The sequence below is a fragment of the Henckelia pumila genome, chromosome 3 (genome assembly GCF_033568475.1).
Source record: "Henckelia pumila isolate YLH828 chromosome 3, ASM3356847v2, whole genome shotgun sequence".
Taxonomy (NCBI): domain Eukaryota; kingdom Viridiplantae; phylum Streptophyta; class Magnoliopsida; order Lamiales; family Gesneriaceae; genus Henckelia; species Henckelia pumila.
In genome coordinates, this window is record NC_133122.1 from 33,452,521 (window position 1) to 33,466,543 (window position 14,023).

At 36.3% G+C, this 14,023-nt stretch overlaps 1 non-coding gene across 1 annotated transcript; it reads left to right on the forward strand.

Annotated features, from left to right (window-relative positions):
* Positions 1-1,497: 1,497 nt before the first annotated feature.
* On the forward strand, positions 1,498-1,603 carry LOC140893988 (small nucleolar RNA R71). Its single transcript, XR_012153545.1, has one exon. It is a non-coding gene; the product is annotated as a small nucleolar RNA R71 (small nucleolar RNA).
* Positions 1,604-14,023: the final 12,420 nt, after the last annotated feature.

The window sequence follows — 14,023 nt, forward strand, 5'->3', positions numbered from 1 at the left end:
GCGACTCTCGATAAACCAATGGTTGTTGATTCGATCGGGATATATGGATGAAGGGACCGTACTGTACGCTAACCAAAATCTACTGGTTCTTGTAGGCACTATCAGTGATACCTAGGGAATCATGGGGCGATGTTGCTAGGCGCTTTACCATGGTTCGTTGGGCAAGTCGGAAAGTGTTGTTCCGAGTCACAAGGAGTTGTGAGCCCACGGCTAGCTGTATCCCTGAACCATTGAGGGTCACACAGTGTAATGGAGTTTTAATCCCCGTTGAGATAGTTAAATTTAAAGAGTTAAATTTAATGAACTAAGGAGTTGGACTTCTTAAATAAGAGTAAGGGAGTAGGATTTCCTAAAATGACATAGGGATGGACATTTTTGGAAACCACTGAATTCGGATTCAGGAAAATTTATTTTGACTTTAAAATGTGCAGAAATGGTTTCTGTACACATTGGTGAAATCGGTTCATCAATCGGAGTCACGATGAATTTTATATTAATTTCTGAACGAGCGGGCTTTGCTTGTCGGGCCCCAGCTTATGACTAATGGGCCCTAAGGTGTTAGTGGCCTGCATTATAAATAAGTTATTTCAGTACAGAAATTACACACAACAGGTCATAAATTTGAGAGCAAGTTTTCGAAAATAAACCCTAGCCTCTCTCAATATTTTCGGCCGATCACCCCTCCCTCTCTGCCCGAGATATTCCGGTCTGTGATTTTGAATTGCAGTCTGGAATAGCGAATCAGATTCGTTTATTCTCTTCGCAGAAAACTTCTGATAGATTTTCTAGTGCAATCTATCAGAGGGGTTAAACCTCTGTTCGTGGACCTGATTGAAGGAGTTCATCGGTTCCAGGGAGAGACAACAAGAGCAGATAAAATCTGTTGGTGTCCATTAATCTCGTTGCGAGATTGGAGGTAAAATTTAATAACTGTTATTTAAATTTTACACACACATAATTCAATCGTTGAACGGTTGATACCCACACCATGGAATCGTTCCATGAGAAAATTTTAAACTTCCGCTGCACCGGGTATCAATCGTAATTGGTCTGGGAACTCGCCAGTTTTCCAACAAACTAGGATGATACTGATTGGGTATAGGATTACCTCGATAATTGTTGTAATTCTTGTTGTTCACATATTGAGCTTGCTCCACACTCTCAAATCCATCAGCAGAATTTACGGCAGTTGCCAGTGATGTTGTCTCAGTAGAACTTTGATTCCCTTTGGTCAGTGCAGCCAACTGTGTAGAAATAGTAGTCATCTGAGCAGTCAAAGCAGTGAATGCATCAACCTCGTGAATTCCAGCAGCAGGCTTCCTTATTGCAGATCTCTCACTCGGCCACTGATAGCTGTTAACAGTCATTTTCTCAAGCATCTCATAATCCTGTTCAGGAAATTTAGAAAATATTGAACCTCCAGCTGCAGCATCCACAGAAATACGAGTTGGTCCATTCAAACCATTGTAGAATAACTCAATCTGTTCCCAATCCGAAAAATTATGGTTTGGACACTTCCTAAACAACTCCTTGTACCGCTCCTAAGCTTCATAAAGCTTCTCAAAATCTTGCTGTTTGAAAGTAGTGATCTTAATTTTTAGCTGGGCAGACTTGACAGGAGGAAAGTACTTAGCCAAAAATTTGGATGTCATGTCATCCCATGTAGTGATACTCCCAAGAGGTAGTGACTGCAACCAACAACGAGCATTGTCCCTAAGAGAGAACGGGAACAATCGTAGTCTGATGGTGTCCTCAGTAACACCATGAATCTTCAATGTGTCAGCAATCTCCAGAAAAGTATGCAGGTGCAAATTTGGATCTTCAGTAGCTGCACCCCTGAACTGATTCTGCTGCACCATATTAATCAGAGCTGGCTTTAACTCAAAATTATTCGCCGTGATGTTCTGCCAAGCTATCCCAGAATAATGAGTATTTATCACCGGTCAAAAGTGATCTCTGATCGGCACCGGAGCATTATTGACAGCTCTTTCCCTTTCTTCAGTCATTTGTTGCAACTCTTCTCTTCTAGCTTTTCTGAAAGCTTTAGCAGGTTTCCCAATTTTTGGATCAAAGAGCAGTGAGTCGTAACTTTGGATTTTTCGCATAAACTGCATAGACAGGAAAAATTTAAAATTAGAACCAACAAAATAAAATAAAATGCTCTAAATCAAAATTAAGACCAATTAGCACAATTTAATATAAATCAAATAAAATTCAATCCCCGAAAACGGCGCCAAAAACTTGTTGCGTGTTTTTCGCTCGCAAGCGCACAATGTCAAATTATAATATAGGAATTAAGTCCAAGTCGATCCCACGAAGAATGAATAAATGATATTATATAAAATATTTGCAACTAATCAAATCCTAATCCTATGTAGAGCTACGAAAATGATTTGATTATTATAAAACTAAAATTTGCAAGAAACAAAACTAAATAACCACGAGCTCACGAGATGAAAAATTCAATAAGCGATGAATGCTAGAGGTTCGACTTCACTTGACTGTCCACCACAATTTATTTCTAATGATTTTCATTATCAATTCTTCTAGTTTATTAGCCAAGAATCCCTATTATTTTCTAATACCTCTCTCGAGTGTCAAGTAGAAATTCGTATTCAATAACAAACTCAATATCTCTATCAAAGTTCAATTATTAAATCCGGTAAATAACACAAGCATTCTTCTAATGACTTCTATGGAGTTATATGCCTCTCGAACAATATAAACATCAAAGATGTATTTTCCTATGCCGTATTCAAAATCTCCTCTCTCGAGTGATAGATTCTAAATAGATTATCATTCAATCTATGGCCAGTAAATTGAAAAAATTAAAATCAGGAAAACACAAATAAATTGTGTGAAGAATTCAAATATATAAATCAAAATATCTCAATCATGATTTCCAGTCAAGATCCGTCTACCTCTAGACTAAGAAATTAGTTCATAATGCAATTCAAAATCAAATAAGACATGTTCTTCAAGTAATCCATAAAACTAGAAAACAGAGTTCAAAGGAAAACTAGAACTAATTAGAATAAAGCTTCTCCGTCGCCGGATGCCGCCGTCTTCCGTCTTCGTCTCAAATTCTTGAGCTCTTGTGCATTTCAAAACTCTCATTAGTCGTCTCTATGCTCTGAAAACTCTCTAAACCCTCGTCTCCCTCAGAATAAGTCCTAAAATTCTTTTTAAAACTCGATTAAAAACTTTCCAAAATTTTGGACACTGCGCAGCGCTGGAGCGCTAATAATTAGGCGCTGGGGCGCTCAAGTTTCGTATTTTATTTTTCAATGACGGACGTCTAGCGCTGGAGCGCTCAAAATACGGTGCTGGAGCGCTCTGGACATGAATTTACGAGCGCTGGAGCGCTTGAAAACTAGAGCTGGGGCGCTACTTGTTCTTCCATTTCACCATCTGCGCAGCATTTTTGTAAAAATCATAACTTAAGTTCTAGCCGTCGGATCAAGCTGAAATTTTGACATCAACTTCAAAACATACTAAACTGAAATTTGAACTGTGGAGATTGGATTTGAATGTCCGTAGAAGCTCCAGTATTTTTGTAAACTTTGCTGTCTATAATTCTTCCTTCCGCTTCTTCTTGCTACTTTTATTCAAATCCATGCAACTTAAAAAAACAACAACAAATACGCATAATATCCACTCGATATATCACAAAATCCAAGTCAAATCATATATAAATTAAGTGCATAAAATGCACTTATCACCTGCGCGCGCGAGAGCTGATGACCTCGCGCGCGCGCAAGGTAATCAAAAAAAAAATTTATTAATTTTTACGTGGTTCTTGGTGTTCGATTGTGTTTAATTATTCGAGATTAGAAGATTAGAAACGGGGTCTCACAGTAACACACAGCTCGGGATGGGAAACCTTAAACCCATTTTTACCTGGTCTAGGCTGAATCTTAAAAAATCAAGGGATGGTGAGAGAGCCCGGTACTTGCGGCTCGGGATTATGAGGTCATAAGCCTCATACATACCCGACCTCTCTCTAATAATGGGACCCATGCCTGGTCTCAAATGAGAGGCTAATAACTCATACCATTGTTTGCCCTTAGCAGCTAATCGGGATTCGTCAGACCTAAGTCTATGAAAACGTCTTAATTTTCCTCTCAAGTTTCAGATGTATCAAGGTTTGTTTCTGGATTATCAGAATTTTAGGGCTCAGGATCCTTAGTGGGAGAAGGGGATGCCTCAATGTATTCTACTATTTCCCTAAGGGAAGACTCGTAGAGGGAAGACATTAATTTTACAAGAAGAAGGTAAGACTTACAAAAAGGAGAGTTGTGATGTTGGAGCTCGAGATTAACACGAACAATATGCAGCCCGGGCCGGGGCGCTCTCGCGATTTTGGCAGTGTAACAGTGCAAGGATAAAAGGTGAATATAAATTTTTTTACCGCTTATTTATAGAAGTTGTGAATTAATCCAGGCCGTTTATTGTAGTTTTGATCAATGGGTCGGGTCAGGAGATGTCAGGGCAATCCAGCCTCGGGAAGAGACCGTCAGAAGACATCTGGGTCGTTCATTGAAAGCATATCACGCGAATCTTGATCTGAGCCATCCAAAAAAAACACAAATGGGCTCGGTCTCCTGTTTATACTAGGTTTAAACTAATTCTTCTTTTAGACCGGTCAGGGAGGTTACTATTGATACCTCGTGCAAATATTTTAACCCGAACCCATTCATGGTGGGTTTATATTTGCTGGCCCAAAGGTTATAGTACCATTGTTAGGAGATACGGTGTGGACCATTTTTCACATATTAGGTCTTGTCATGATCTGGGCTGCCGTTAATGGGCCGACCCAAGCTGGGCACATTGGGATGTGCGTACTTTTCTAGTTCAAGTAGGACTCATATGCATTCAAGATAAACTTGACCATTTATAGATATTCACAAGATAGAGATAAAATTAATGGTGGTCCAATGAATGAAGAGTCATACTCTAAGACATTTTATATTTTGACTAGAGGTGTCAAAATAGGCTAGGCCCGTCGGGTTGGCCCGCCCCACCATACAAAATAGGTGGGCTGGGTTGGTAATTTTCCAACCCGCCTTAAAGATGGGTTGGCCCACACCGCTCCACCTAATCATGAGCTTGAAAGAGTGGGTGCCCAGTGAGCCAACTTGTGGCTATGGGCTTTGATGACTCTTTGTATAAACAATCTTTTGTTTAATATAATTTACACTTTTATTAATGACAATGACTTTATCTTTCTTCATATTGTTATATTGTGATATACCATTGTTGTTTTGATAAAGACCTTGAATATACTATAGTGTATGTAAGATGTGGTAGAACATGAGGATGTCTATCATGAAATACATCTTATAGTCACTGTATATTCTAAACTGTTCCTAGTCGATTGAGCCGTCCGATAATAAGGATAAGGATCGCTCGAGTTTGAGACTAGCATTTGCGATGCAGAGTACCACGTTTCATTGGTAGGGAACATGGAGATGTTCGAAGCATGCAAATGGATATTCATAGGATGAATAATCGAACTACCCTATCCGGAGTTTCCAAGTGGTTATCACTTATCGAGTGGATAAAGTCCGCGGTTTTGGTTGTACACCATTAGTCCTTACTACTTGAAACATCATGGAGACTCTATATGCTAGTGTTGTGCTTTGACTCGTTTACCGACTCTATTGGGGTCATAAGGTGTCGGGATTGGGTACAGTTACAACACATATAGGAGTCGATGCATTGTTGTCAAGGATTCACCACATACTTGCGAGTGTGGATATCTTATGAGATCTGAGGAGATATTAGTGTGACAAATCTCTGGCCAGAGTACTTGATGTGATTTAAGAAATGGTTTCTTAGTAGCACATGCGATGTCACTAATTTGATCTTCAAGATGTATTGCATAGTTATCGAATCTTGAGCGACTGTCGATATACCAATGGTTGTTGATTCGATCGGGATATATGGATGAAGGGACCGTACTGTACGCTAACCAAAATCTACTGGTTCTTGTAGGCACTATCAGTGATACCTAGGGAATCATGGGGCGATGTTGCTAGGCGCTTTACCATGATTCGTTGGGCAAGTCGGAAAGTGTTGTTCCGAGTCACAAGGAGTTGTGAGCCCACGTCTAGTTGTATCCCTGAACCATTGAGGGTCACACAGAGTAATGGATATTTAATCCCCGTTGAGATAGTTAAATTTAAAGAGTTAAATTTAATGAACAAAGAAGTTGGACATCTTAAATAAGAGTAAGGGAGTAGGATTTCCTAAAATGACATAGGGATGGACATTTTTGGAAACCACTGAATTCGGATTCAGGAAAATTTATATTGACTTTAAAATGTGCAGAAATGGTTTCTGTGCACATTGGTAAAATCGGTTTATCAATCGGAGTCACAATGAATTTTATATTAATTTCTGAACATGCGGGCTTTGCTTGTCGGGCCTCAACTTATGACTAATGGGCCATAAGCTGTTAGTGGCCTGCATTATAAATAAGTTATTGCAGTACAAAAATTAGACACAACAGGTCATAATTTGAGAGACAGGATTTTTGAAAAAAAAACCCTAGCCTCCTCTCTCAGTTCGGCCGCCCCTTCCCTTTCTCTGCCTGAGAAATTCCGGTCTGTGATTTTGAATTGCAGTCTGGAATAGCGAATCAAATTCGTTTAATTCTCTTCGCAGAAAACTTCTGATAGATTTTCTAGTGCAATCTATCAGAGGGATTAAACCTCCATTCGTGGACCTGATTGAAGAAGCGTTCGATCATCAGTTCCAGGGAGATACAAGAAGCGCAGAGAAATCTGTGTGGTGTCCATAAATCTCGATTCGAGATTGAAGGTAAAATTTAATAATAGTTATTTAATTTTACACGCACATATAATTTAATCGTATGGTTGATACTCACACTATGGAATTGTTCCATACTAAAAATTTTAAACTTCCGCTGCACCGGGTATCAATCGTGATTGATCTGAAAGCCAGTTTTCCAACAGAGCTGGGGTGGGTTGAGGGTTGACCCGCCAAAACCCGCAAAATTACATATAAGCCTGCTGGGTTGGCCCGCCCCACCACTTCAAATAGGTGGGTTGGGTTGGGATTTTCCCAACCCGCCTTAAAGATGGGCCGGCTCGTCTAATGGTGGGTTGCGACGAGTTGTGGGTCGGCCCGTCCCGCCAGCCCGTTTTGACACCTCTAACTTCGACTAGGTAAATTACTCCATTCACCCCATTAATACATGTACGGTTACGGTTTTATTCATTCATTACACATTATTCACTACGCACTCATTCATTCACAAGTTTTTCATTTTTTGCATTCATCACACCCTTCGCCTTCAGTACACTGATTTAGGCATTTTAGGGGTCACGCCGAAAATACTTTAGGTGTCCCCTGACCTAGTTGTTGCTTGTGCAGGACCTATTGGTACTCGACCCGACCTGATTTGAAGAAAAATTGGTGTATCTATTCTACTAGACCGAACCCGACGTAAAATTCCGACATCATCATATATACATCTGTCTAACAAAATTTCATGTATTTGCATACGTATTATAAGAATATTTTTAGTGTATTATAAGTTGAAAAAGTAAAAATTATGTGTTTGGACAAAAAAAAATTGTTATATTGTAAAAAAAATATTTTTTTAAAGAATAATCTTCGAATATAATTTTTAGAGAGTAACTCATATTTGTTTTAAAATATTTTTAGAGTTAAAAGTAATAACGAAAAACAAATTACACTACTTTTTAATTATAAAAAGTTTTTCTAAAATAATTGTTTGGCACCATTTATTCATTGAGTAAATTTTAAATTATTTTGAAAAAAAATCATTTCTATAAAATATTTATAAATAACTGTGCAAAGAGAAGTTTGTTTTTTATTATGAAAATATAATATTTAACCAAAAAATAAAATTTATTTTTGGTTTGGAGGCCCCTTCTCCTTTTAAAAAATACTTTTGTTTGTTTAATATATTATTTTTCACTACAAAATATCATTAGTTTTGTTATTATTAAATATCATGTATAATTTGAGTGAATATATGATCAATAGAGTAAAAATATAGTTTTTTATATTAAAAGTATTATTTTTTACATTTATGTATAAGTATAGATCAGATTAACTCTTCTCAAGAATATATATATATATATATAAAAGATTGTTGCACATGAGATTACTCTTGTTCATAATAGTTATAATGCAAAATAATATCGATAATATGAAATTTTATTATATATCATATACTATGATTAATTCAATTTTGAACAAACAAAAAAAAGTAATACAAATATTTGAATATGGTAGTATTCTTTCTAAACAATGGTAATAGTGAAGAAATGTTTTTAATGGAGGATTGTTATGAAAAAAGAAAAAAACAAAAAAAAATGTTTCATTAAAATGTTTTTTTAATCAATAATTATGTAGACATGTCTTGAATTATTAAGATCGATTAATTGAACTATTGGTAAAATTAGGCCCCGAACCTATACATATCAATTCGGGCCGGTCCACCCCAGACCCCTCAACCTGCCTTGGTTCACCATCAGGAGGAACAGGTCGGCCCAAATTGATGCGGGTTGGGAATATTCCAACCCAATCTAATTTGTCATGAGTTGTTTGTGAGTTGGGCGGACCAACCAGCCAAAAAATAAAAAAGATTCAATAAAAATTTAAAAAATAAAAATAAATTTAAAAAATCATACATAGACAATAATAAATGATATACATATTTAAAAAATAATTAAAAATAAATAAATCATTATGAATAATATAAAAATTTTAAATTAATCAATTAAACATAAATTATACAAGTCATTTAGAACTTATAATCATATAAAATATTTCAATAAATCATACATAAAATATTTAGAATATTAATTATAATATAAATTTTTTTAAAAAAAAAAAAATTGGAGGGCCGACTAGCCCCGACATGCCTCTAAAAGAGTTGTCAATTCTTCAACCCAAACCACTATTTTTTAATGACAGGGCGAATTGGTTCGATAGGTTCAACCCGAATTGACATGTCTACTTGGACCTGAAAAGAGATTTCCAACTTAAGCCCAAACATATAACTATTAAAGACAAATCTTTTTTAAAATACAGGGATTATATTGTCATTTTTTTTAAAAATGCTTACAAAGTCTAACTTATATTATAGGGCCCAACAAATTTTGAAACAAACCATTGGAGATTAATAGTCATTCAGGAGACCATTCTTAGAAGTCTTTAATATGCTGGAATAGCTTAATTAATGCTTATTGAACAAATCCAAACCCTTTAATTTGACAGGTCTAATTAAGAATTCTTAAATAGAATTTATGCCAATTTCAAACTTTAATGGAAATTAGTGGCAAATTGTCATCTATTTTGCTGTCGATATCACGTAAAATTAGATATGTTTTACTTCGGCATATTTTACTTTGGAAATTACTAAAAACGAAGTAATATGTAATAAACAACTTCGGTAATAACACAAGTGCAGTAAAAACACACATTTTACTTCGGTATTTAAAAAAACACGGGCTTCACTTATTTTTTGAGGACATATTACTTCGGTAGATATGTTTTTGCCGAAGTAAAAAAATAAATTTTTAATGGTAAGTTGTGAAGTAAAATATCTATCTTTATAAAACCTTCGATTATCGGTGAAATCTTAAAAAATCTAAAATCCGTAACCTTCTTCCAAACTCCCTCGATCCCCTTTCTTCAGCCCTAGCACCCGTCGATCGACAACTCCAGCCTTCCACCATCACTAAGAGCTGCTTGCCGTCTTCCAAATTCCATCGATCCTCTTCTTCCAAACTCTAGCGATCCCCTTCTTCAGCCCTAGCGTGCCGCCGATTTACAATTCCAGCCTTCCACCACCACCAGAGCTGTCGCCGATGAAATAATAGTATAAATCCTTCTCTTTTCCTATAGATTTGGGTTTTAAAAGTACTTTTTGGATGAGTTTTATAAATTTTTTTTTACTGAAATTGGGTTCTGTTCACTCTTATTAAGTATTTTCTACGTTTTTGTTTTGAAGGTGATAAATTCTCTACAGATTGGGACAAAGCCTGGTCCAAATTCAAAAACCAAGGGAAAAAAGACTATTTTCTCAGATTTCTCACCTGACAAGTATGTAAGCTGGAATCCCAAGCGATCCGAGTTCCCATTATCGGAGGAGGTTGAGAGTTGCTGCTGTTTGCACGAGAATGGGTGGCTGATGTGGGGGCTTGGGAGTCGGCTTTTCTCGATTTATTCTGTATATTCAAGGCATTTTGATAGATAGATTGGGGATAGAACGCGAGCTGGAGCTTGGATTTTAACGGCTTCAAGTCTGCGCAGAGTTAATGTTTGCATTTGGGCGTTTCTTGATCCCTGCGTGTTTGAGGCTCACTGGTATCGTTCTACTTTGATTTTTACTGGATATTATTGTGTTGGAATCACTTTTTATTTTCCTTGTCCCTTCATTTTGAGATGGGGAATTTGACTGCTATCACGTTTCTTGCTCTTGTTCGTTCTTGAATTGTGTGGGGTTACTGCGATTTTGACGAATGTGTGGTTGTTAGTGATCTAGTTGTACGTTGTTTGAGAAGTTTTGTTATCATTTTGGTGTTGGTTTTGGAGTCCCCCGTTGTTGCCCGTGTTTCACTTTCGCTGCACATTAAATGTTCGATCCATTGCCTGCACTAGTGTTTGTATCCGAGCTGTAGGGTGTGGCTGCTAGTGCTTGTGTTCTGCTTTGGTTTGGGGGCTTGGTTTTTCTATCTTGATACTGGTTTAGGAGTTTATTTACAGCTGCCCGAGAGTAATTGCACAAACCGGTGTATAGAACTCATGTAGAGGCTGATCTTAATGCCCTCATGCTGAGAGTGGAATCTTATGAAAAAGAGAATACTTCTCTAAAGTACGAGGTCCGTGTTCTTGAGAAGGAGCAAGACATCCGGAATGAGCAAGACATTTTAGCCAAAGCAGCAGGTCCAGGCAACCCTTTCTGGACAAGGAGGCGTAGCCTTTGACATTCTAACTCCACCTTAGCAAATTTTTTTACACTCTCCTCGAGTTGTTTTTGAGTAAATGTTCGACGATTAAATTCCCTGTCCTCAATCCGGATGTCTTGCTCCTTCTCAAGAACACTGACCTCGTACTTCAGAGAAGTATTCTCTTTAGCTTTCCCTTGAGCAAGTTAGGTGTTTTCATGCATCAATCTTTTCTTTGAATCAGCAACTGATAAAGTTTCCATTTTTACTCAAAAACAATGTTGTCCCGCAGAAAGATTCTTGGTTAAAAACCCGGAAAAGCTTAACTCTCGATCTAAATAAATATATCATCTACTATATTTGTATAATATTATTATATTGTATAAATAAAATATTCCAATATTTTCTTGGCTAGAATATACGAGGGTTTCCACTAATTTCGGATTATGTGTTGTACTTGAAGATATGCTTTCCTCTTTATTAATTAACTCCCCACTTTGAATATTAATTTTTTTAAACCAATAACCCATATACATTAATTTGTTATAACAACTGAATATATATACATATATAGATGGGTTTTGTTTACAGATTGAAGAATTAGCTAGAGGAGTACGTAAAATGGTGAGACAGAAGATTGAGATAAAGAGAATCGATAACATGACATCGAGACAGGTTACGTTTTCGAAGAGGAGAAGAGGGCTTTTCAAGAAAGCTCAGGATCTCTCCACTCTTGCAAAGGATTGTATTGGTTTTGGTGGGAAATCTGTGGAGTATACGTCTGAGCATCGATTTCCAGATTTTGAAACAAAAGGGAATTGAAGACACCAGCGTATCGTGGAAAGAAATCTAATCTTTGGGTTGAAGGAGGTTAGTATTTGTAAAAAATAATAAATGCTAATAATTTTTTAAAATTATTATCTATGCACTTATATCTGTACTTCATTTGGCAAGGCTTTTAGATGGTTTTGGGATCGATCTTGTTGTTACTCTTGTTCCTGTCTATATCTCTGAGACCGCCCCAGCAGAAATAAGAGGATTACTAAATATACTTCCATAGTTCACGGGTTATGCTGGCATGTTCCTGTCGTATTGTATGGTTTTCGGTATATGTCATTGATGGATTCCCCTAGTTGGAGATTGATTCTTGGGGTACTATCGATTCCTTCCATTATTTATTGGGCTCTAGCTGCGTTTTTCTTGCCTTAATCTCCAAGATGTCTTGTGAGTAAAGGGAAGATATATCAGGTATTCTCCCTAGTTTATTTTGGCCAAAGAATCAAACGCAGTATCTTTTTGATTCATTTCTTAATTTGCTTTAAGTTGATGAAATCTTCGTATGTCAAAATTCTGCTCAAGTTTTCAGCATTCATAGAGATCTTCAGAATTAGAAAGAAAGATTATAATCGTACTAGCATATTCTTTTGAAGAATTTATTGTGCTGGTGTCGGCTTTGAATAGTCAACTTCAGTTTGTTTTACTGAAAATTTCATCCATATATTTGATTAATTTCACAAAATAGATAAGATTTGAGATCGTTTTAAGTTTGGAGGCCTACAAGAATTACAATTATGCAACAATTTGTTTGTTTTGGTTATATTTATTTCCCCGGTGAATGATGAAATATATTTTCAGGTAAGCACACCACATTCTGATTTTCTTTTGTTTTGGCTCTTCTCCTTCACAGGTGAAATGGCTTTATTAGTGGAAGGTCTGGATGTTGGAGGTGAGACATACAAAGAAGAGTATATAATTCGTCCAGACAATGATCTTGCTAATAACCGAGAGCATGCCTTAGAGAAGGACCGTATTAAATTATACGGTGCCAAAGAGGGACAGTCTTGGATATCAAAACATCATAGGCTTTATTTTAACTGATATTATTATTATCAAGAAAAATATAGGATTTAGAAAAACAAACAAACTTATTATTTCAATCAACTCAGATGATTCCTCCTTCGGTACTTGATTAGATTTTGAACATGAATACTCATGGGTTTTACAGAAATTAGTCTGAAATCAGAATCCAGTGATGAGTTGAAGATGCATTATTTAACGAACCCAGGTTCTTAATTTTTTGAATGTCTCTTAATTCAGTGAAATTTTTAGTACTCATAATCCTATATTTAGTAATCCTCTTATTTTTTGCTGGTGCAGATTCAGAGCCATGCGCAAAAATTCTTCTCCAAGGTTTTACTGCACTTATATCAGTAGTAATATCTATGCACTTATATTTGTTTGCAGCCCTTGTAGGAAAGAATTAGCGTAATGTTGGGCTCTAAATTTCTTATATTTAAGCTTTATTCTATTCATGTTGTGTTGATATTAAATGCCTATGTGGTGTGATCAAGTCGCAAGAGATCTAAATGGAGGTGACGCGGGGATGGAAAAACAGATTGGATCTTTCTTAATTTATTAATTGACTGAAGTGTAGATCAATTTGATTACCGAAGGTTCTAATATCGTGTTTGATAACTGCTTTGGCTTGCACAGGTTTGTGACCAACTATACTACTACACTTTTTTATGTGCAAAGTACATAATATTTTAATTGTGTTTTTGTGTCACATGTCTCACAATATTTGTTGATTATTTCTTTTGGATAAAGTTGTTATGGCCTGAATGTGTTTTGGTTCAACTCAATTTTGAGTCGAAGTTTTGAATGGGGTGTATCCTTCCAAGGCAAGAAAGATATCACTCACTTTTTGTTTGTTGAATTATGTATTAATATTAGGATAGCACCTGCAAATAAAAGGTATGCCGAGATATAAAATTTTAGTTGCATCTTATGCGAGCAAGCTTTTTTTTTATAACTAGCCATTTTTGGGGTTGATTTCAAATTATTTCACAAATTATCATTGTCTGACGATAGCTGATAAGCTTCAGTTGAATTCCTTTTGTTTTCAAGTTTTTCATGAATTATGTTTTATCATAAGGTAGTCATCTAACAAGAGAAATGTGGAGACGAGTGGATTCCAAAAAACTAGTTGCAAACGAGTGTTATGGATAATTGGATAATTATATACATATATATTTTAATAAGTATGATATGATGACGAATTGAATTTGGTC